The 20,479-nt window shown below is 47.1% G+C and overlaps 20 non-coding genes across 20 annotated transcripts; all 20 read left to right on the forward strand.

Moving 5' to 3' along the window:
- The first annotated feature begins 813 nt into the window (after window positions 1-813).
- Window positions 814-885, forward strand: TRNAP-AGG (transfer RNA proline (anticodon AGG)). Its single transcript has one exon. It is a non-coding gene; the product is annotated as a tRNA-Pro (tRNA).
- Window positions 886-1,632: 747 nt separating this feature from the next.
- Window positions 1,633-1,744, forward strand: TRNAL-CAA (transfer RNA leucine (anticodon CAA)). Its single transcript has 2 exons — window positions 1,633-1,670; window positions 1,699-1,744. It is a non-coding gene; the product is annotated as a tRNA-Leu (tRNA).
- Window positions 1,745-4,460: 2,716 nt separating this feature from the next.
- TRNAL-CAA (transfer RNA leucine (anticodon CAA)) lies at window positions 4,461-4,572 on the forward strand. The gene is made up of 2 exons: window positions 4,461-4,498; window positions 4,527-4,572. It is a non-coding gene; the product is annotated as a tRNA-Leu (tRNA).
- Window positions 4,573-5,509: 937 nt separating this feature from the next.
- Window positions 5,510-5,581, forward strand: TRNAP-CGG (transfer RNA proline (anticodon CGG)). Its single transcript has one exon. It is a non-coding gene; the product is annotated as a tRNA-Pro (tRNA).
- Window positions 5,582-6,468: 887 nt separating this feature from the next.
- TRNAP-AGG (transfer RNA proline (anticodon AGG)) lies at window positions 6,469-6,540 on the forward strand. Its single transcript has one exon. It is a non-coding gene; the product is annotated as a tRNA-Pro (tRNA).
- A 747-nt stretch (window positions 6,541-7,287) lies between these two features.
- Window positions 7,288-7,399, forward strand: TRNAL-CAA (transfer RNA leucine (anticodon CAA)). Its single transcript has 2 exons — window positions 7,288-7,325; window positions 7,354-7,399. It is a non-coding gene; the product is annotated as a tRNA-Leu (tRNA).
- A 1,896-nt stretch (window positions 7,400-9,295) lies between these two features.
- Window positions 9,296-9,367, forward strand: TRNAP-AGG (transfer RNA proline (anticodon AGG)). Its single transcript has one exon. It is a non-coding gene; the product is annotated as a tRNA-Pro (tRNA).
- A 749-nt stretch (window positions 9,368-10,116) lies between these two features.
- On the forward strand, window positions 10,117-10,228 carry TRNAL-CAA (transfer RNA leucine (anticodon CAA)). Its single transcript has 2 exons — window positions 10,117-10,154; window positions 10,183-10,228. It is a non-coding gene; the product is annotated as a tRNA-Leu (tRNA).
- Window positions 10,229-11,156: 928 nt separating this feature from the next.
- Window positions 11,157-11,228, forward strand: TRNAP-CGG (transfer RNA proline (anticodon CGG)). Its single transcript has one exon. It is a non-coding gene; the product is annotated as a tRNA-Pro (tRNA).
- An 887-nt stretch (window positions 11,229-12,115) lies between these two features.
- Window positions 12,116-12,187, forward strand: TRNAP-AGG (transfer RNA proline (anticodon AGG)). The gene has a single exon. It is a non-coding gene; the product is annotated as a tRNA-Pro (tRNA).
- Window positions 12,188-12,935: 748 nt separating this feature from the next.
- Window positions 12,936-13,047, forward strand: TRNAL-CAA (transfer RNA leucine (anticodon CAA)). Its single transcript has 2 exons — window positions 12,936-12,973; window positions 13,002-13,047. It is a non-coding gene; the product is annotated as a tRNA-Leu (tRNA).
- Window positions 13,048-13,985: 938 nt separating this feature from the next.
- On the forward strand, window positions 13,986-14,057 carry TRNAP-CGG (transfer RNA proline (anticodon CGG)). Its single transcript has one exon. It is a non-coding gene; the product is annotated as a tRNA-Pro (tRNA).
- An 887-nt stretch (window positions 14,058-14,944) lies between these two features.
- Window positions 14,945-15,016, forward strand: TRNAP-AGG (transfer RNA proline (anticodon AGG)). Its single transcript has one exon. It is a non-coding gene; the product is annotated as a tRNA-Pro (tRNA).
- A 386-nt stretch (window positions 15,017-15,402) lies between these two features.
- TRNAV-AAC (transfer RNA valine (anticodon AAC)) lies at window positions 15,403-15,475 on the forward strand. Its single transcript has one exon. It is a non-coding gene; the product is annotated as a tRNA-Val (tRNA).
- A 288-nt stretch (window positions 15,476-15,763) lies between these two features.
- Window positions 15,764-15,875, forward strand: TRNAL-CAA (transfer RNA leucine (anticodon CAA)). Its single transcript has 2 exons — window positions 15,764-15,801; window positions 15,830-15,875. It is a non-coding gene; the product is annotated as a tRNA-Leu (tRNA).
- Window positions 15,876-16,813: 938 nt separating this feature from the next.
- TRNAP-CGG (transfer RNA proline (anticodon CGG)) lies at window positions 16,814-16,885 on the forward strand. The gene has a single exon. It is a non-coding gene; the product is annotated as a tRNA-Pro (tRNA).
- Window positions 16,886-17,772: 887 nt separating this feature from the next.
- TRNAP-AGG (transfer RNA proline (anticodon AGG)) lies at window positions 17,773-17,844 on the forward strand. The gene has a single exon. It is a non-coding gene; the product is annotated as a tRNA-Pro (tRNA).
- Window positions 17,845-18,592: 748 nt separating this feature from the next.
- Window positions 18,593-18,704, forward strand: TRNAL-CAA (transfer RNA leucine (anticodon CAA)). The gene is made up of 2 exons: window positions 18,593-18,630; window positions 18,659-18,704. It is a non-coding gene; the product is annotated as a tRNA-Leu (tRNA).
- Window positions 18,705-19,642: 938 nt separating this feature from the next.
- On the forward strand, window positions 19,643-19,714 carry TRNAP-CGG (transfer RNA proline (anticodon CGG)). The gene has a single exon. It is a non-coding gene; the product is annotated as a tRNA-Pro (tRNA).
- A 385-nt stretch (window positions 19,715-20,099) lies between these two features.
- Window positions 20,100-20,172, forward strand: TRNAV-UAC (transfer RNA valine (anticodon UAC)). The gene has a single exon. It is a non-coding gene; the product is annotated as a tRNA-Val (tRNA).
- Window positions 20,173-20,479: the final 307 nt, after the last annotated feature.

Here is a 20,479-nt window from a genome sequence, read left to right on the forward strand (position 1 = left end):
ATGGTGAAAAAGTTCCTTTCCCTGCACGCTGTTTCCCAGTTTTGGCGTATAGAATTTCAGTGCCGGACTTCTTTGCAACTGCTTTTCTGGGGTGGACCATCAGTGTAGGAACATTAAATTCAAAGTGTTTTTCTAGCGTGATTTCAGGTATGGTTTTAAAATCGCCTTTTGGAATAAAAGTGGTCCTCGTTGCTTTCTTCCAAAGAAAGAGATCGGGTAAGGAGGGTCCAACGTTGAGCTTCATGGACATTGGCCCTTGGTCTGTGCTTTCCAGCCCACTACATGCCAAGAAGATTGCGGCAAAAGTATCTGTTTCTGTGGTGTAGTGGTTATCACGTTCGCTTTACACGCGAAAGGTCCCTGGTTCGAGACTGGGCAGAAACAGCAGCTTATTGTTTGCATTTACTCTCTCAACTTATAGGAAAGCTGAGATAATGGAAGCTGTCTATCCCTCACCAGCGTGACGTACTGTGCTCCAGGGGCATCAGTGACAGCTCAAAAAGAGAAGTGACGATAGTTTGCGCCATTCGTTTGCACGTCCTTTTGTACTGAAGGGTGGGCCTACTTGATGAAAGCAAGGCATGAGAGCAGAAATTGTTTTATTGTCCTCACCGAGAGCATACACCTAGAGCAAACAAAATGTCTGAAGGATGGAGGTATTTTCATTTCTTGTTCGATGACGGCCATGGAAAAGACAGCAACCATATTGCAGAAGAGAGCAGCATGTGCAGTTGCTTGCTTTGGGTGAATCATTCACCAACTCGCTGCCAATAACCCCCGGAGCCGGTGCAAAAGGCGACTCTTGTGTGCCTCGGCTCGTTGGTCTAGGGGTATGATTCTCGCTTAGGGTGCGAGAGGTCCCGGGTTCAAATCCCGGACGAGCCCTTTTTTAGAGGTAAGCATACGAATCCTACTCAAAACTGACAATGCCTGACAATTTCTCATTACACTCGGCGCATTGTTGCACAAATTATTTTGAACCTCAGAAGAAAAACGGATATCCATGCTTTTTCTGCCTTCATGCTTAGTCTGTGTGTGTCCCAGGTGATGCTTTCCCAAGCTGTACTTGCTGGCATTTAGGCATCAGATATTTGTCTGTCGATGCCTGCATAAGTACATTTTTAATACGTCTAATTGCAAGCATGTTGGCTGATATCTCTGCAGTTTTCACACTTGCTCCTCGCTTTCTGAGTGGCTGCTGATACAGCAGAATAGAAGTAGAGAGAATCCTTGAGAGGAACCTTGCTCTAACAGTAAAACACAGCAAGTTAGTTTCTGTAGTGTAGTGGTCATCACGTTCGCCTAACACGCGAAAGGTCCCCTGTTCGAGACCGGGCAGAAACACTGTGCATGAGCTGCTTTTATGTGCACCCTCTAAAACCTTATTATCTCAATGCAAGCTTAAGAAGAGGCGGTCCATGAACCCAGCGAGCCGTGGGAAACTTCCTTTACTTTTCCAAGACGAAACAAAGTAATCCGCATCCATCAGTGGTCGCTCTTGTGCCTAGCTTTTTTTTTATCATGCCATGTTGTATTGTGGGGCCTTTACACCTGTGACATTGCTGCGAACGCTGTAAGTGCAAACATTGGCAAGTGCAGACAGAAGAGTCAGACCTGTACATAGCCAGGGCTGTCAGGATGGCCGAGTGGTCTAAGGCGCCAGACTCAAGAGAGCTTGATCTTCAGTGCAACTGAGACTTCTGGTCTCCTCATGGAGGCGTGGGTTCAAATCCCACTTCTGACAGGTCTCTTTTACACCCTTAAATCGTCCTGTTTTTTGCAGTGCATTCCCCACACACCACAATCTTTGCACGGACCTGTAACATATGACGAGAAATCCACCAACGATCAGGCTGGGCCCTCAATCACAATTCCATGTATTCCTGGAAGGGACACCTCAGGCACACCTTCCGTTAAATTTGCACTCCATCACACTAACTGCTGTGCTGGTTTCTCATTAAGCAGTTGATCCCATCTTTGTTGTGAGGCTCTCCTGCCACCTTTTGGGCGGAGAAGGCACTGTCCCTGCAACAACACAGGCAGACATGTTCAACAGGGCTTCCTGGTTATGTGGGAGGAGCAGATTGTCATTGGTCCCCCCTTGCGAATTTTAATTTACATAAGGAAGACAGAGAGGTAGCTGGGAGTAGGCAGTACACACGGACATTGAACTCTATCTTGTGATTTGCAGCCAATTCTAGATTGAGGCAGGAGGAAAGGAGGTGACTTGTCCAACAATGGCCATTCTGGGAATTCAGCCACCCTGGGTCTCCCAGGTGAGTGTTTCAGTCCTGCGAGCCACTCATATAAATCTCGCCTGATCGAGCCTGATCGAGCGCTGAGTGAGCGTGTTTGAATCCAAGAATCAAACACCTCTTTCTTAGGAGCAAGAATTGGCAGGCCCTCCCTTGCTTCTGGGGTGGAAGTTTATGGGGCAAGGGTCCAGGACTTGCAGAGAAGTACAAGTGCCAGAAAGTGCCTGCAGTTCTCATCAGTGCCTTTTTTCTGCTCACTGGCAGCTAGGATATCGGCTGATCCCTTCCTTGCAAGAGTGAAAAAAACAACACCTTGAGAGAAAACATGACTTTGTGTGGCTCACATAGAGAGAGAGCAGCCAAATAGCACTGCTTTTTTTCTGAAAGACGCATCAGAAATTGTTCAAATTGCTGACAGGGGAATCAGGCTCGTTGGTCTAGGGGTATGATTCTCGCTTCGGGTGCGAGAGGTCCCGGGTTCAAATCCAGGACGAGCCCATGTTGTGGAATTATTTTTAGGCTGCTTATTATATAGGACCATTTCTTCTTTTCAATGCTATAAGACGCCGTGTATGGTGAGAAAGTTCCTTTCCCTGCACGCTGTTTCCCAGTTTTGGCGTATAGAATTTCAGTGCCGGACTTCTTTGCAACTGCTTTTCTGGGGTGGACCATCAGTGTAGGAACATTAAATTCAAAGTGTTTTTCTAGCGTGATTTCAGGTATGGTTTTAAAATCGCCTTTTGGAATAAAAGTGGTCCTCGTTGCTTTCTTCCAAAGAAAGAGATCGGGTAAGGAGGGTCCAACGTTGAGCTTCATGGACATTGGCCCTTGGTCTGTGCTTTCCAGCCCACTACATGCCAAGAAGATTGCTGCAAGAGTATCTGTTTCTGTGGTGTAGTGGTTATCACGTTCGCTTTACACGCGAAAGGTCCCTGGTTCGAGACCGGGCAAAAACAGCAGCTTATTGCTTGCATTTACTCTCTCAACTTATAGGAAAGCTGAGATAATGGAAGCTGTCTATCCCTCACCAGCGTGACGTACTGTGCTCCAGGGGCTTCAGTGACAGCTCAAAAAGAGAAGTGACGATAGTTTGCGCCATTCGTTTGCACGTCCTTTTGTACTGAAGGGTGGGCCTACTTGATGAAAGCAAGGCATGAGAGCAGAAATTGTTTTATTGTCCTCACCGAGAGCTTACACCTAGAGCAGACAAAATGTCTGAAGGATGGAGGTATTTTCATTTCTTGTTCGATGACGGCCATGGAAAAGACAGCAACCATATTGCAGAAGAGAGCAGCATGTGCAGTTGCTTGCTTTGGGTGAATCATTCACCAACTCGCTGCCAATAACCCCCGGAGCCGGTGCAAAAGGTGACTCTTGTGTGCCTCGGCTCGTTGGTCTAGGGGTATGATTCTCGCTTAGGTTGTGAGAGGTCCCGGGTTCAAATCTCCGACGAGCCCTTTTTTAGAGGTAAACATACGAATCCTACTCAAAACTGACAATGCCTGACTATTTCTCATTACATTCGGCGCATTGTTGCACAAATTATTTTGAACCTCAGAAGAAAAACGGATATCCATGCTTTTTCTGCCTTCATGCTTAGTCTGTGTGTGTCCCAGGTGATGCTTTCCCAAGCTGTACTTGCTGGCATTTAGGCATCAGATATTTGTCTGTCGATGCCTGCATAAGTAAATTTTTAATACGTCTAATTGCAAGCATGTTGGCTGATATCTCTGCAGTTTTCACACTTGCTCCTCGCTTTCTGAGTGGCTGCTGATACAGCAGAATAGAAGTAGAGAGAATCCTTGAGAGGAACCTTGTTCTAACAGTAAAACACAGCAAGTTAATTTCTGTAGTGTAGTGGTCATCACGTTCGCCTAACACGCGAAAGGTCCCCGGTTCGAGACCGGGCAGAAACACTGTGCATGAGCTGCTTTTATGTGCACCCTCTAAAACCTTATTATCTCAATGCAAGCTTAAGAAGAGGCGGTCCATGAACCCAGCGAGCCGTGGGAAACTTCCTTTACTTTTCCAAGACGAAACAAAGTAATCCGCATCCATCAGTGGTCGCTCTTGTGCCTAGCTTTTTTTTTTATCATGCCATGTTGTATTGTGGGGCCTTTACACCTGTGACATTGCTGCGAACGCTGTAAGTGCAAACATTGGCAAGTGCAGACAGAAGAGTCAGACCTGTACATAGCCAGGGCTGTCAGGATGGCCGAGTGGTCTAAGGCGCCAGACTCAAGAGAGCTTGATCTTCAGTGCAACTGAGACTTCTGGTCTCCTCATGGAGGCGTGGGTTCAAATCCCACTTCTGACAGGTCTCTTTTACACCCTTAAATCGTCCTGTTTTTTTGCAGTGCATTCCCCACACACCACAATCTTTGCACGGACCTGTAACATATGACGAGAAATCCACCAACGATCAGGCTGGGCCCTCAATCACAATTCCATGTATTCCTGGAAGGGACACCTCAGGCACACCTTCCGTTAAATTTGCACTCCATCACACTAACTGCTGTGCTGGTTTCTCATTAAGCAGTTGATCCCATCTTTGTTGTGAGGCTCTCCTGCCACCTTTTGGGCGGAGAAGGCACTGTCCCTGCAACAACACAGGCAGACATGTTCAACAGGGCTTCCTGGTTATGTGGGAGGAGCAGATTGTCATTGGTCCCCCCTTGCGAATTTTAATTTACATAAGGAAGACAGAGAGGTAGCTGGGAGTAGGCAGTACACACGGACATTGAACGCTATCTTGTGATTTGCAGCCAATTCTAGATTGCGGCAGGAGGAAAGGAGGTGACTTGCCCAACAATGGCCATTCTGGGAATTCAGCCACCCTGGGTCTCCCAGGTGAGTGTTTCAGTCCTGCGAGCCACTCATATAAATCTCGCCTGATCGAGCCTCATTGAGTGCTGAGTGAGCGTGTTTGAATCCAAGAATCAAACACCTCTTTCTTAGGAGCAAGAATTGCCAGGCCCTCCCTTGCTTCTGGGGTGGAAGTTAATGGGGCAAGGGTCCAGGACTTGCAGAGAAGTACAAGTGCCAGAAAGTGCCTGCAGTTCTCATCAGTGCCTTTTTTCTGCTCACTGGCAGCTAGGATATCGGCTGATCCCTTCCTTGCAAGAGTGAAAAAAACAACACCTTGAGAGAAAACATGACTTTGTGTGGCTCACATAGAGAGAGAGCAGCCAAATAGCACTGCTTTGTTTCTGAAAGACGCATCAGAAATTGTTCAAATTGCTGACAGTGCATCAGGCTCGTTGGTCTAGGGGTATGATTCTCACTTCGGGTGCGAGAGGTCCCGGGTTCAAATCCCGGACGAGCCCATGTTGTGGAATTATTTTTAGGCTGCTTATTATGTAGGACCATTTCTTCTTTTCAATGCTATAAGACGCCGTGTATGGTGAAAAAGTTCCTTTCCCTGCACGCTGTTTCCCAGTTTTGGCGTATAGAATTTCAGTGCCGGACTTCTTTGCAACTGCTTTTCTGGGGTGGACCATCAGTGTAGGAACATTAAATTCAAAGTGTTTTTCTAGCGTGATTTCAGGTATGGTTTTAAAATCGCCTTTTGGAATAAAAGTGGTCCTCGTTGCTTTCTTCCAAAGAAAGAGATCGGGTAAGGAGGGTCCAACGTTGAGCTTCATGGACATTGGCCCTTGGTCTGTGCTTTCCAGCCCACTACATGCCAAGAAGATTGCGGCAAAAGTATCTGTTTCTGTGGTGTAGTGGTTATCACGTTCGCTTTACACGCGAAAGGTCCCTGGTTCGAGACTGGGCAGAAACAGCAGCTTATTGTTTGCATTTACTCTCTCAACTTATAGGAAAGCTGAGATAATGGAAGCTGTCTATCCCTCACCAGCGTGACGTACTGTGCTCCAGGGGCATCAGTGACAGCTCAAAAAGAGAAGTGACGATAGTTTGCGCCATTCGTTTGCACGTCCTTTTGTACTGAAGGGTGGGCCTACTTGATGAAAGCAAGGCATGAGAGCAGAAATTGTTTTATTGTCCTCACCGAGAGCATACACCTAGAGCAAACAAAATGTCTGAAGGATGGAGGTATTTTCATTTCTTGTTCGATGACGGCCATGGAAAAGACAGCAACCATATTGCAGAAGAGAGCAGCATGTGCAGTTGCTTGCTTTGGGTGAATCATTCACCAACTCGCTGCCAATAACCCCCGGAGCCGGTGCAAAAGGCGACTCTTGTGTGCCTCGGCTCGTTGGTCTAGGGGTATGATTCTCGCTTAGGGTGCGAGAGGTCCCGGGTTCAAATCCCGGACGAGCCCTTTTTTAGAGGTAAGCATACGAATCCTACTCAAAACTGACAATGCCTGACAATTTCTCATTACACTCGGCGCATTGTTGCACAAATTATTTTGAACCTCAGAAGAAAAACGGATATCCATGCTTTTTCTGCCTTCATGCTTAGTCTGTGTGTGTCCCAGGTGATGCTTTCCCAAGCTGTACTTGCTGGCATTTAGGCATCAGATATTTGTCTGTCGATGCCTGCATAAGTACATTTTTAATACGTCTAATTGCAAGCATGTTGGCTGATATCTCTGCAGTTTTCACACTTGCTCCTCGCTTTCTGAGTGGCTGCTGATACAGCAGAATAGAAGTAGAGAGAATCCTTGAGAGGAACCTTGCTCTAACAGTAAAACACAGCAAGTTAGTTTCTGTAGTGTAGTGGTCATCACGTTCGCCTAACACGCGAAAGGTCCCCTGTTCGAGACCGGGCAGAAACACTGTGCATGAGCTGCTTTTATGTGCACCCTCTAAAACCTTATTATCTCAATGCAAGCTTAAGAAGAGGCGGTCCATGAACCCAGCGAGCCGTGGGAAACTTCCTTTACTTTTCCAAGACGAAACAAAGTAATCCGCATCCATCAGTGGTCGCTCTTGTGCCTAGCTTTTTTTTTATCATGCCATGTTGTATTGTGGGGCCTTTACACCTGTGACATTGCTGCGAACGCTGTAAGTGCAAACATTGGCAAGTGCAGACAGAAGAGTCAGACCTGTACATAGCCAGGGCTGTCAGGATGGCCGAGTGGTCTAAGGCGCCAGACTCAAGAGAGCTTGATCTTCAGTGCAACTGAGACTTCTGGTCTCCTCATGGAGGCGTGGGTTCAAATCCCACTTCTGACAGGTCTCTTTTACACCCTTAAATCGTCCTGTTTTTTGCAGTGCATTCCCCACACACCACAATCTTTGCACGGACCTGTAACATATGACGAGAAATCCACCAACGATCAGGCTGGGCCCTCAATCACAATTCCATGTATTCCTGGAAGGGACACCTCAGGCACACCTTCCGTTAAATTTGCACTCCATCACACTAACTGCTGTGCTGGTTTCTCATTAAGCAGTTGATCCCATCTTTGTTGTGAGGCTCTCCTGCCACCTTTTGGGCGGAGAAGGCACTGTCCCTGCAACAACACAGGCAGACATGTTCAACAGGGCTTCCTGGTTATGTGGGAGGAGCAGATTGTCATTGGTCCCCCCTTGCGAATTTTAATTTACATAAGGAAGACAGAGAGGTAGCTGGGAGTAGGCAGTACACACGGACATTGAACTCTATCTTGTGATTTGCAGCCAATTCTAGATTGAGGCAGGAGGAAAGGAGGTGACTTGTCCAACAATGGCCATTCTGGGAATTCAGCCACCCTGGGTCTCCCAGGTGAGTGTTTCAGTCCTGCGAGCCACTCATATAAATCTCGCCTGATCGAGCCTGATCGAGCGCTGAGTGAGCGTGTTTGAATCCAAGAATCAAACACCTCTTTCTTAGGAGCAAGAATTGGCAGGCCCTCCCTTGCTTCTGGGGTGGAAGTTTATGGGGCAAGGGTCCAGGACTTGCAGAGAAGTACAAGTGCCAGAAAGTGCCTGCAGTTCTCATCAGTGCCTTTTTTCTGCTCACTGGCAGCTAGGATATCGGCTGATCCCTTCCTTGCAAGAGTGAAAAAAACAACACCTTGAGAGAAAACATGACTTTGTGTGGCTCACATAGAGAGAGAGCAGCCAAATAGCACTGCTTTTTTTCTGAAAGACGCATCAGAAATTGTTCAAATTGCTGACAGGGGAATCAGGCTCGTTGGTCTAGGGGTATGATTCTCGCTTCGGGTGCGAGAGGTCCCGGGTTCAAATCCAGGACGAGCCCATGTTGTGGAATTATTTTTAGGCTGCTTATTATATAGGACCATTTCTTCTTTTCAATGCTATAAGACGCCGTGTATGGTGAGAAAGTTCCTTTCCCTGCACGCTGTTTCCCAGTTTTGGCGTATAGAATTTCAGTGCCGGACTTCTTTGCAACTGCTTTTCTGGGGTGGACCATCAGTGTAGGAACATTAAATTCAAAGTGTTTTTCTAGCGTGATTTCAGGTTTGGTTTTAAAATCGCCTTTTGGAATAAAAGTGGTCCTCGTTCCTTTCTTCCAAAGAAAGAGATCGGGTAAGGAGGGTCCAACGTTGAGCTTCATGGACATTGGCCCTTGGTCTGTGCTTTCCAGCCCACTACATGCCAAGAAGATTCCTGCAAGAGTATCTGTTTCTGTGGTGTAGTGGTTATCACGTTCGCTTTACACGCGAAAGGTCCCTGGTTCGAGACCGGGCAAAAACAGCAGCTTATTGCTTGCATTTACTCTCTCAACTTATAGGAAAGCTGAGATAATGGAAGCTGTCTATCCCTCACCAGCGTGACGTACTGTGCTCCAGGGGCTTCAGTGACAGCTCAAAAAGAGAAGTGACGATAGTTTGCGCCATTCGTTTGCACGTCCTTTTGTACTGAAGGGTGGGCCTACTTGATGAAAGCAAGGCATGAGAGCAGAAATTGTTTTATTGTCCTCACCGAGAGCTTACACCTAGAGCAGACAAAATGTCTGAAGGATGGAGGTATTTTCATTTCTTGTTCGATGACGGCCATGGAAAAGACAGCAACCATATTGCAGAAGAGAGCAGCATGTGCAGTTGCTTGCTTTGGGTGAATCATTCACCAACTCGCTGCCAATAACCCCCGGAGCCGGTGCAAAAGGTGACTCTTGTGTGCCTCGGCTCGTTGGTCTAGGGGTATGATTCTCGCTTAGGGTGCGAGAGGTCCCGGGTTCAAATCCCGGACGAGCCCTTTTTTAGAGGTAAACATACGAATCCTACTCAAAACTGACAATGCCTGACTATTTCTCATTACATTCGGCGCATTGTTGCACAAATTATTTTGAACCTCAGAAGAAAAACGGATATCCATGCTTTTTCTGCCTTCATGCTTAGTCTGTGTGTGTCCCAGGTGATGCTTTCCCAAGCTGTACTTGTTGGCATTTAGGCATCAGATATTTGTCTGTCGATGCCTGCATAAGTAAATTTTTAATACGTCTAATTGCAAGCATGTTGGCTGATATCTCTGCAGTTTTCACACTTGCTCCTCGCTTTCTGAGTGGCTGCTGATACAGCAGAATAGAAGTAGAGAGAATCCTTGAGAGGAACCTTGCTCTAACAGTAAAACACAGCAAGTTAATTTCTGTAGTGTAGTGGTCATCACGTTCGCCTAACACGCGAAAGGTCCCCGGTTCGAGACCGGGCAGAAACACTGTGCATGAGCTGCTTTTATGTGCACCCTCTAAAACCTTATTATCTCAATGCAAGCTTAAGAAGAGGCGGTCCATGAACCCAGCGAGCCGTGGGAAACTTCCTTTACTTTTCCAAGACGAAACAAAGTAATCCGCATCCATCAGTGGTCGCTCTTGTGCCTAGCTTTTTTTTTTTATCATGCCATGTTGTATTGTGGGGCCTTTACACCTGTGACATTGCTGCGAACGCTGTAAGTGCAAACATTGGCAAGTGCAGACAGAAGAGTCAGACCTGTACATAGCCAGGGCTGTCAGGATGGCCGAGTGGTCTAAGGCGCCAGACTCAAGAGAGCTTGATCTTCAGTGCAACTGAGACTTCTGGTCTCCTCATGGAGGCGTGGGTTCAAATCCCACTTCTGACAGGTCTCTTTTACACCCTTAAATCGTCCTGTTTTTTTGCAGTGCATTCCCCACACACCACAATCTTTGCACGGACCTGTAACATATGACGAGAAATCCACCAACGATCAGGCTGGGCCCTCAATCACAATTCCATGTATTCCTGGAAGGGACACCTCAGGCACACCTTCCGTTAAATTTGCACTCCATCACACTAACTGCTGTGCTGGTTTCTCATTAAGCAGTTGATCCCATCTTTGTTGTAAGGCTCTCCTGCCACCTTTTGGGCGGAGAAGGCACTGTCCCTGCAACAACACAGGCAGACATGTTCAACAGGGCTTCCTGGTTATGTGGGAGGAGCAGATTGTCATTGGTCCCCCCTTGCGAATTTTAATTTACATAAGGAAGACAGAGAGGTAGCTGGGAGTAGGCAGTACACACGGACATTGAACTCTATCTTGTGATTTGCAGCCAATTCTAGATTGAGGCAGGAGGAAAGGAGGTGACTTGCCCAACAATGGCCATTCTGGGAATTCAGCCACCCTGGGTCTCCCAGGTGAGTGTTTCAGTCCTGCGAGCCACTCATATAAATCTCGCCTGATCGAGCGCTGAGTGAGCGTGTTTGAATCCAAGAATCAAACACCTCTTTCTTAGGAGCAAGAATTGGCAGGCCCTCCCTTGCTTCTGGGGTGGAAGTTTATGGGGCAAGGGTCCAGGACTTGCAGAGAAGTACAAGTGCCAGAAAGTGCCTGCAGTTCTCATCAGTGCCTTTTTTCTGCTCATTGGCAGCTAGGATATCGGCTGATCCCTTCCTTGCAAGAGTGAAAAAAACAACACCTTGAGAGAAAACATGACTTTGTGTGGCTCACATAGAGAGAGAGCAGCCAAATAGCACTGCTTTGTTTCTGAAAGACGCATCAGAAATTGTTCAAATTGCTGACAGGGGAATCAGGCTCGTTGGTCTAGGGGTATGATTCTCGCTTCGGGTGCGAGAGGTCCCGGGTTCAAATCCCGGACGAGCCCATGTTGTGGAATTATTTTTAGGCTGCTTATTATATAGGACCATTTCTTCTTTTCAATGCTATAAGACGCCGTGTATGGTGAGAAAGTTCCTTTCCCTGCACGCTGTTTCCCAGTTTTGGCGTATAGAATTTCAGTGCCGGACTTCTTTGCAACTGCTTTTCTGGGGTGGACCATCAGTGTAGGAACATTAAATTCAAAGTGTTTTTCTAGCGTGATTTCAGGTTTGGTTTTAAAATCGCCTTTTGGAATAAAAGTGGTCCTCGTTCCTTTCTTCCAAAGAAAGAGATCGGGTAAGGAGGGTCCAACGTTGAGCTTCATGGACATTGTCCCTTGGTCTGTGCTTTCCAGCCCACTACATGCCAAGAAGATTGCTGCAAGAGTATCTGTTTCTGTGGTGTAGTGGTTATCACGTTCGCTTTACACGCGAAAGGTCCCTGGTTCGAGACCGGGCAAAAACAGCAGCTTATTGCTTGCATTTACTCTCTCAACTTATAGGAAAGCTGAGATAATGGAAGCTGTCTATCCCTCACCAGCGTGACGTACTGTGCTCCAGGGGCTTCAGTGACAGCTCAAAAAGAGAAGTGACGATAGTTTGCGCCATTCGTTTGCACGTCCTTTTGTACTGAAGGGTGGGCCTACTTGATGAAAGCAAGGCATGAGAGCAGAAATTGTTTTATTGTCCTCACCGAGAGCTTACACCTAGAGCAGACAAAATGTCTGAAGGATGGAGGTATTTTCATTTCTTGTTCGATGACGGCCATGGAAAAGACAGCAACCATATTGCAGAAGAGAGCAGCATGTGCAGTTGCTTGCTTTGGGTGAATCATTCACCAACTCGCTGCCAATAACCCCCGGAGCCGGTGCAAAAGGTGACTCTTGTGTGCCTCGGCTCGTTGGTCTAGGGGTATGATTCTCGCTTAGGGTGCGAGAGGTCCCGGGTTCAAATCCCGGACGAGCCCTTTTTTAGAGGTAAACATACGAATCCTACTCAAAACTGACAATGCCTGACTATTTCTCATTACACTCGGCGCATTGTTGCACAAATTATTTTGAACCTCAGAAGAAAAACGGATATCCATGCTTTTTCTGCCTTCATGCTTAGTCTGTGTGTGTCCCAGGTGATGCTTTCCCAAGCTGTACTTGTTGGCATTTAGGCATCAGATATTTGTCTGGCGATGCCTGCATAAGTAAATTTTTAATACGTCTAATTGCAAGCATGTTGGCTGATATCTCTGCAGTTTTCACACTTGCTCCTCGCTTTCTGAGTGGCTGCTGATACAGCAGAATAGAAGTAGAGAGAATCCTTGAGAGGAACCTTGCTCTAACAGTAAAACACAGCAAGTTAATTTCTGTAGTGTAGTGGTCATCACGTTCGCCTAACACGCGAAAGGTCCCCGGTTCGAGACCGGGCAGAAACACTGTGCATGAGCTGCTTTTATGTGCACCCTCTAAAACCTTATTATCTCAATGCAAGCTTAAGAAGAGGCGGTCCATGAACCCAGCGAGCCGTGGGAAACTTCCTTTACTTTTCCAAGACGAAACAAAGTAATCCGCATCCATCAGTGGTCGCTCTTGTGCCTAGCTTTTTTTTTTATCATGCCATGTTGTATTGTGGGGCCTTTACACCTGTGACATTGCTGCGAACGCTGTAAGTGCAAACATTGGCAAGTGCAGACAGAAGAGTCAGACCTGTACATAGCCAGGGCTGTCAGGATGGCCGAGTGGTCTAAGGCGCCAGACTCAAGAGAGCTTGATCTTCAGTGCAACTGAGACTTCTGGTCTCCTCATGGAGGCGTGGGTTCAAATCCCACTTCTGACAGGTCTCTTTTACACCCTTAAATCGTCCTGTTTTTTTGCAGTGCATTCCCCACACACCACAATCTTTGCACGGACCTGTAACATATGACGAGAAATCCACCAACGATCAGGCTGGGCCCTCAATCACAATTCCATGTATTCCTGGAAGGGACACCTCAGGCACACCTTCCGTTAAATTTGCACTCCATCACACTAACTGCTGTGCTGGTTTCTCATTAAGCAGTTGATCCCATCTTTGTTGTGAGGCTCTCCTGCCACCTTTTGGGCGGAGAAGGCACTGTCCCTGCAACAACACAGGCAGACATGTTCAACAGGGCTTCCTGGTTATGTGGGAGGAGCAGATTGTCATTGGTCCCCCCTTGCGAATTTTAATTTACATAAGGAAGACAGAGAGGTAGCTGGGAGTAGGCAGTACACACGGACATTGAACGCTATCTTGTGATTTGCAGCCAATTCTAGATTGCGGCAGGAGGAAAGGAGGTGACTTGCCCAACAATGGCCATTCTGGGAATTCAGCCACCCTGGGTCTCCCAGGTGAGTGTTTCAGTCCTGCGAGCCACTCATATAAATCTCGCCTGATCGAGCCTCATTGAGTGCTGAGTGAGCGTGTTTGAATCCAAGAATCAAACACCTCTTTCTTAGGAGCAAGAATTGGCAGGCCCTCCCTTGCTTCTGGGGTGGAAGTTAATGGGGCAAGGGTCCAGGACTTGCAGAGAAGTACAAGTGCCAGAAAGTGCCTGCAGTTCTCATCAGTGCCTTTTTTCTGCTCACTGGCAGCTAGGATATCGGCTGATCCCTTCCTTGCAAGAGTGAAAAAAACAACACCTTGAGAGAAAACATGACTTTGTGTGGCTCACATAGAGAGAGAGCAGCCAAATAGCACTGCTTTGTTTCTGAAAGACGCATCAGAAATTGTTCAAATTGCTGACAGGGGAATCAGGCTCGTTGGTCTAGGGGTATGATTCTCACTTCGGGTGCGAGAGGTCCCGGGTTCAAATCCCGGACGAGCCCATGTTGTGGAATTATTTTTAGGCTGCTTATTATGTAGGACCATTTCTTCTTTTCAATGCTATAAGACGCCGTGTATGGTGAAAAAGTTCCTTTCCCTGCACGCTGTTTCCCAGTTTTGGCGTATAGAATTTCAGTGCCGGACTTCTTTGCAACTGCTTTTCTGGGGTGGACCATCAGTGTAGGAACATTAAATTCAAAGTGTTTTTCTAGCGTGATTTCAGGTATGGTTTTAAAATCGCCTTTTGGAATAAAAGTGGTCCTCGTTGCTTTCTTCCAAAGAAAGAGATCGGGTAAGGAGGGTCCAACGTTGAGCTTCATGGACATTGGCCCTTGGTCTGTGCTTTCCAGCCCACTACATGCCAAGAAGATTGCGGCAAAAGTATCTGTTTCTGTGGTGTAGTGGTTATCACGTTCGCTTTACACGCGAAAGGTCCCTGGTTCGAGACTGGGCAGAAACAGCAGATTATTGTTTGCATTTACTCTCTCAACTTATAGGAAAGCTGAGATAATGGAAGCTGTCTATCCCTCACCAGCGTGACGTACTGTGCTCCAGGGGCATCAGTGACAGCTCAAAAAGAGAAGTGACGATAGTTTGCGCCATTCGTTTGCACGTCCTTTTGTACTGAAGGGTGGGCCTACTTGATGAAAGCAAGGCATGAGAGCAGAAATTGTTTTATTGTCCTCACCGAGAGCATACACCTAGAGCAAACAAAATGTCTGAAGGATGGAGGTATTTTCATTTCTTGTTCGATGACGGCCATGGAAAAGACAGCAACCATATTGCAGAAGAGAGCAGCATGTGCAGTTGCTTGCTTTGGGTGAATCATTCACCAACTCGCTGCCAATAACCCCCGGAGCCGGTGCAAAAGGCGACTCTTGTGTGCCTCGGCTCGTTGGTCTAGGGGTATGATTCTCGCTTAGGGTGCGAGAGGTCCCGGGTTCAAATCCCGGACGAGCCCTTTTTTAGAGGTAAGCATACGAATCCTACTCAAAACTGACAATGCCTGACAATTTCTCATTACACTCGGCGCATTGTTGCACAAATTATTTTGAACCTCAGAAGAAAAACGGATATCCATGCTTTTTCTGCCTTCATGCTTAGTCTGTGTGTGTCCCAGGTGATGCTTTCCCAAGCTGTACTTGCTGGCATTTAGGCATCAGATATTTGTCTGTCGATGCCTGCATAAGTACATTTTTAATACGTCTAATTGCAAGCATGTTGGCTGATATCTCTGCAGTTTTCACACTTGCTCCTCGCTTTCTGAGTGGCTGCTGATACAGCAGAATAGAAGTAGAGAGAATCCTTGAGAGGAACCTTGCTCTAACAGTAAAACACAGCAAGTTAGTTTCTGTAGTGTAGTGGTCATCACGTTCGCCTAACACGCGAAAGGTCCCCGGTTCGAGACCGGGCAGAAACACTGTGCATGAGCTGCTTCTATGTGCACCCTCTAAAACCTTATTACCTCAATGCAAGCTTAAGAAGAGGCGGTCCATGAACCCAGCGAGCCGTGGGAAACTTCCTTTACTTTTCCAAGACGAAACAAAGTAATCCGCATCCATCAGTGGTCGCTCTTGTGCCTAGCTTTTTTTTTATCATGCCATGTTGTATTGTGGGGCCTTTACACCTGTGACATTGCTGCGAACGCTGTAAGTGCAAACATTGGCAAGTGCAGACAGAAGAGTCAGACCTGTACATAGCCAGGGCTGTCAGGATGGCCGAGTGGTCTAAGGCGCCAGACTCAAGAGAGCTTGATCTTCAGTGCAACTGAGACTTCTGGTCTCCTCATGGAGGCGTGGGTTCAAATCCCACTTCTGACAGGTCTCTTTTACACCCTTAAATCGTCCTGTTTTTTTGCAGTGCATTCCCCACACACCACAATCTTTGCACGGACCTGTAACATATGACGAGAAATCCACCAACGATCAGGCTGGGCCCTCAATCACAATTCCATGTATTCCTGGAAGGGACACCTCAGGCACACCTTCCGTTAAATTTGCACTCCATCACACTAACTGCTGTGCTGGTTTCTCATTAAGCAGTTGATCCCATCTTTGTTGTAAGGCTCTCCTGCCACCTTTTGGGCGGAGAAGGCACTGTCCCTGCAACAACACAGGCAGACATGTTCAACAGGGCTTCCTGGTTATGTGGGAGGAGCAGATTGTCATTGGTCCCCCCTTGCGAATTTTAATTTACATAAGGAAGACAGAGAGGTAGCTGGGAGTAGGCAGTACACACGGACATTGAACTCTATCTTGTGATTTGCAGCCAATTCTAGATTGAGGCAGGAGGAAAGGAGGTGACTTGCCCAACAATGGCCATTCTGGGAATTCAGCCACCCTGGGTCTCCCAGGTGAGTGTTTCAGTCCTGCGAGCCACTCATATAAATCTCGCCTGATCGAGCCTGATCGAGCGCTGAGTGAGCGTGTTTGAATCCAAGAATCAAACACCTCTTTCTTAGGAGCAAGAATTGGCAGGCCCTCCCTTGCTTCTGGGGTGGAAGTTTATGGGGCAAGGGTCCAGGACTTGCAGAGAAGTACAAGTGCCAGAAAGTGCCTGCAGTTCTCATCAGTGCCTTTTTTCTGCTCATTGGCAGCTAGGATATCGGCTGATCCCTTCCTTGCAAGAGTGAAAAAAACAACACCTTGAGAGAAAACATGACTTTGTGTGGCTCACATAGAGAGAGAGCAGCCAAATAGCACTGCTTTGTTTCTGAAAGACGCATCAGAAATTGTTCAAATTGCTGACAGGGGAATCAGGCTCGTTGGTCTAGGGGTATGATTCTCGCTTCGGGTGCGAGAGGTCCCGGGTTCAAATCCCGGACGAGCCCATGTTGTGGAATTATTTTTAGGCTGCTTATTATATAGGACCATTTCTTCTTTTCAATGCTATAAGACGCCGTGTATGGTGAGAAAGTTCCTTTCCCTGCACGCTGTTTCCCAGTTTTGGCGTATAGAATTTCAGTGCCGGACTTCTTTGCAACTGCTTTTCTGGGGTGGACCATCAGTGTAGGAACATTAAATTCAAAGTGTTTTTCTAGCGTGATTTCAGGTTTGGTTTTAAAATCGCCTTTTGGAATAAAAGTGGTCCTCGTTCCTTTCTTCCAAAGAAAGAGATCGGGTAAGGAGGGTCCAACGTTGAGCTTCATGGACATTGTCCCTTGGTCTGTGCTTTCCAGCCCACTACATGCCAAGAAGATTGCTGCAAGAGTATCTGTTTCTGTGGTGTAGTGGTTATCACGTTCGCTTTACACGCGAAAGGTCCCTGGTTCGAGACCGGGCAAAAACAGCAGCTTATTGCTTGCATTTACTCTCTCAACTTATAGGAAAGCTGAGATAATGGAAGCTGTCTATCCCTCACCAGCGTGACGTACTGTGCTCCAGGGGCTTCAGTGACAGCTCAAAAAGAGAAGTGACGATAGTTTGCGCCATTCGTTTGCACGTCCTTTTGTACTGAAGGGTGGGCCTACTTGATGAAAGCAAGGCATGAGAGCAGAAATTGTTTTATTGTCCTCACCGAGAGCTTACACCTAGAGCAGACAAAATGTCTGAAGGATGGAGGTATTTTCATTTCTTGTTCGATGACGGCCATGGAAAAGACAGCAACCATATTGCAGAAGAGAGCAGCATGTGCAGTTGCTTGCTTTGGGTGAATCATTCACCAACTCGCTGCCAATAACCCCCGGAGCCGGTGCAAAAGGTGACTCTTGTGTGCCTCGGCTCGTTGGTCTAGGGGTATGATTCTCGCTTAGGGTGCGAGAGGTCCCGGGTTCAAATCCCGGACGAGCCCTTTTTTAGAGGTAAACATACGAATCCTACTCAAAACTGACAATGCCTGACTATTTCTCATTACACTCGGCGCATTGTTGCACAAATTATTTTGAACCTCAGAAGAAAAACGGATATCCATGCTTTTTCTGCCTTCATGCTTAGTCTGTGTGTGTCCCAGGTGATGCTTTCCCAAGCTGTACTTGTTGGCATTTAGGCATCAGATATTTGTCTGGCGATGCCTGCATAAGTAAATTTTTAATACGTCTAATTGCAAGCATGTTGGCTGATATCTCTGCAGTTTTCACACTTGCTCCTCGCTTTCTGAGTGGCTGCTGATACAGCAGAATAGAAGTAGAGAGAATCCTTGAGAGGAACCTTGCTCTAACAGTAAAACACAGCAAGTTAATTTCTGTAGTGTAGTGGTCATCACGTTCGCCTAACACGCGAAAGGTCCCCGGTTCGAGACCGGGCAGAAACACTGTGCATGAGCTGCTTTTATGTGCACCCTCTAAAACCTTATTATCTCAATGCAAGCTTAAGAAGAGGCGGTCCATGAACCCAGCGAGCCGTGGGAAACTTCCTTTACTTTTCCAAGACGAAACAAAGTAATCCGCATCCATCAGTGGTCGCTCTTGTGCCTAGCTTTTTTTTTTATCATGCCATGTTGTATTGTGGGGCCTTTACACCTGTGACATTGCTGCGAACGCTGTAAGTGCAAACATTGGCAAGTGCAGACAGAAGAGTCAGACCTGTACATAGCCAGGGCTGTCAGGATGGCCGAGTGGTCTAAGGCGCCAGACTCAAGAGAGCTTGATCTTCAGTGCAACTGAGACTTCTGGTCTCCTCATGGAGGCGTGGGTTCAAATCCCACTTCTGACAGGTCTGTTTTACACCCTTAAATCGTCCTGTTTTTTTGCAGTGCATTCCCCACACACCACAATCTTTGCACGGACCTGTAACATATGACGAGAAATCCACCAACGATCAGGCTGGGCCCTCAATCACAATTCCATGTATTCCTGGAAGGGACACCTCAGGCACACCTTCCGTTAAATTTGCACTCCATCACACTAACTGCTGTGCTGGTTTCTCATTAAGCAGTTGATCCCATCTTTGTTGTGAGGCTCTCCTGCCACCTTTTGGGCGGAGAAGGCACTGTCCCTGCAACAACACAGGCAGACATGTTCAACAGGGCTTCCTGGTTATGTGGGAGGAGCAGATTGTCATTGGTCCCCCCTTGCGAATTTTAATTTACATAAGGAAGACAGAGAGGTAGCTGGGAGTAGGCAGTACACACGGACATTGAACGCTATCTTGTGATTTGCAGCCAATTCTAGATTGCGGCAGGAGGAAAGGAGGTGACTTGCCCAACAATGGCCATTCTGGGAATTCAGCCACCCTGGGTCTCCCAGGTGAGTGTTTCAGTCCTGCGAGCCACTCATATAAATCTCGCCTGATCGAGCCTCATTGAGTGCTGAGTGAGCGTGTTTGAATCCAAGAATCAAACACCTCTTTCTTAGGAGCAAGAATTGGCAGGCCCTCCCTTGCTTCTGGGGTGGAAGTTAATGGGGCAAGGGTCCAGGACTTGCAGAGAAGTACAAGTGCCAGAAAGTGCCTGCAGTTCTCATCAGTGCCTTTTTTCTGCTCACTGGCAGCTAGGATATCGGCTGATCCCTTCCTTGCAAGAGTGAAAAAAACAACACCTTGAGAGAAAACATGACTTTGTGTGGCTCACATAGAGAGAGAGCAGCCAAATAGCACTGCTTTGTTTCTGAAAGACGCATCAGAAATTGTTCAAATTGCTGACAGGGGAATCAGGCTCGTTGGTCTAGGGGTATGATTCTCACTTCGGGTGCGAGAGGTCCCGGGTTCAAATCCCGGACGAGCCCATGTTGTGGAATTATTTTTAGGCTGCTTATTATGTAGGACCATTTCTTCTTTTCAATGCTATAAGACGCCGTGTATGGTGAAAAAGTTCCTTTCCCTGCACGCTGTTTCCCAGTTTTGGCGTATAGAATTTCAGTGCCGGACTTCTTTGCAACTGCTTTTCTGGGGTGGACCATCAGTGTAGGAACATTAAATTCAAAGTGTTTTTCTAGCGTGATTTCAGGTATGGTTTTAAAATCGCCTTTTGGAATAAAAGTGGTCCTCGTTGCTTTCTTCCAAAGAAAGAGATCGGGTAAGGAGGGTCCAACGTTGAGCTTCATGGACATTGGCCCTTGGTCTGTGCTTTCCAGCCCACTACATGCCAAGAAGATTGCGGCAAAAGTATCTGTTTCTGTGGTGTAGTGGTTATCACGTTCGCTTTACACGCGAAAGGTCCCTGGTTCGAGACTGGGCAGAAACAGCAGCTTATTGTTTGCATTTACTCTCTCAACTTATAGGAAAGCTGAGATAATGGAAGCTGTCTATCCCTCACCAGCGTGACGTACTGTGCTCCAGGGGCATCAGTGACAGCTCAAAAAGAGAAGTGACGATAGTTTGCGCCATTCGTTTGCACGTCCTTTTGTACTGAAGGGTGGGCCTACTTGATGAAAGCAAGGCATGAGAGCAGAAATTGTTTTATTGTCCTCACCGAGAGCATACACCTAGAGCAAACAAAATGTCTGAAGGATGGAGGTATTTTCATTTCTTGTTCGATGACGGCCATGGAA

This window comes from Triturus cristatus, chromosome 10 (genome assembly GCF_964204655.1).
Source record: "Triturus cristatus chromosome 10, aTriCri1.1, whole genome shotgun sequence".
Classification (NCBI taxonomy): domain Eukaryota; kingdom Metazoa; phylum Chordata; class Amphibia; order Caudata; family Salamandridae; genus Triturus; species Triturus cristatus.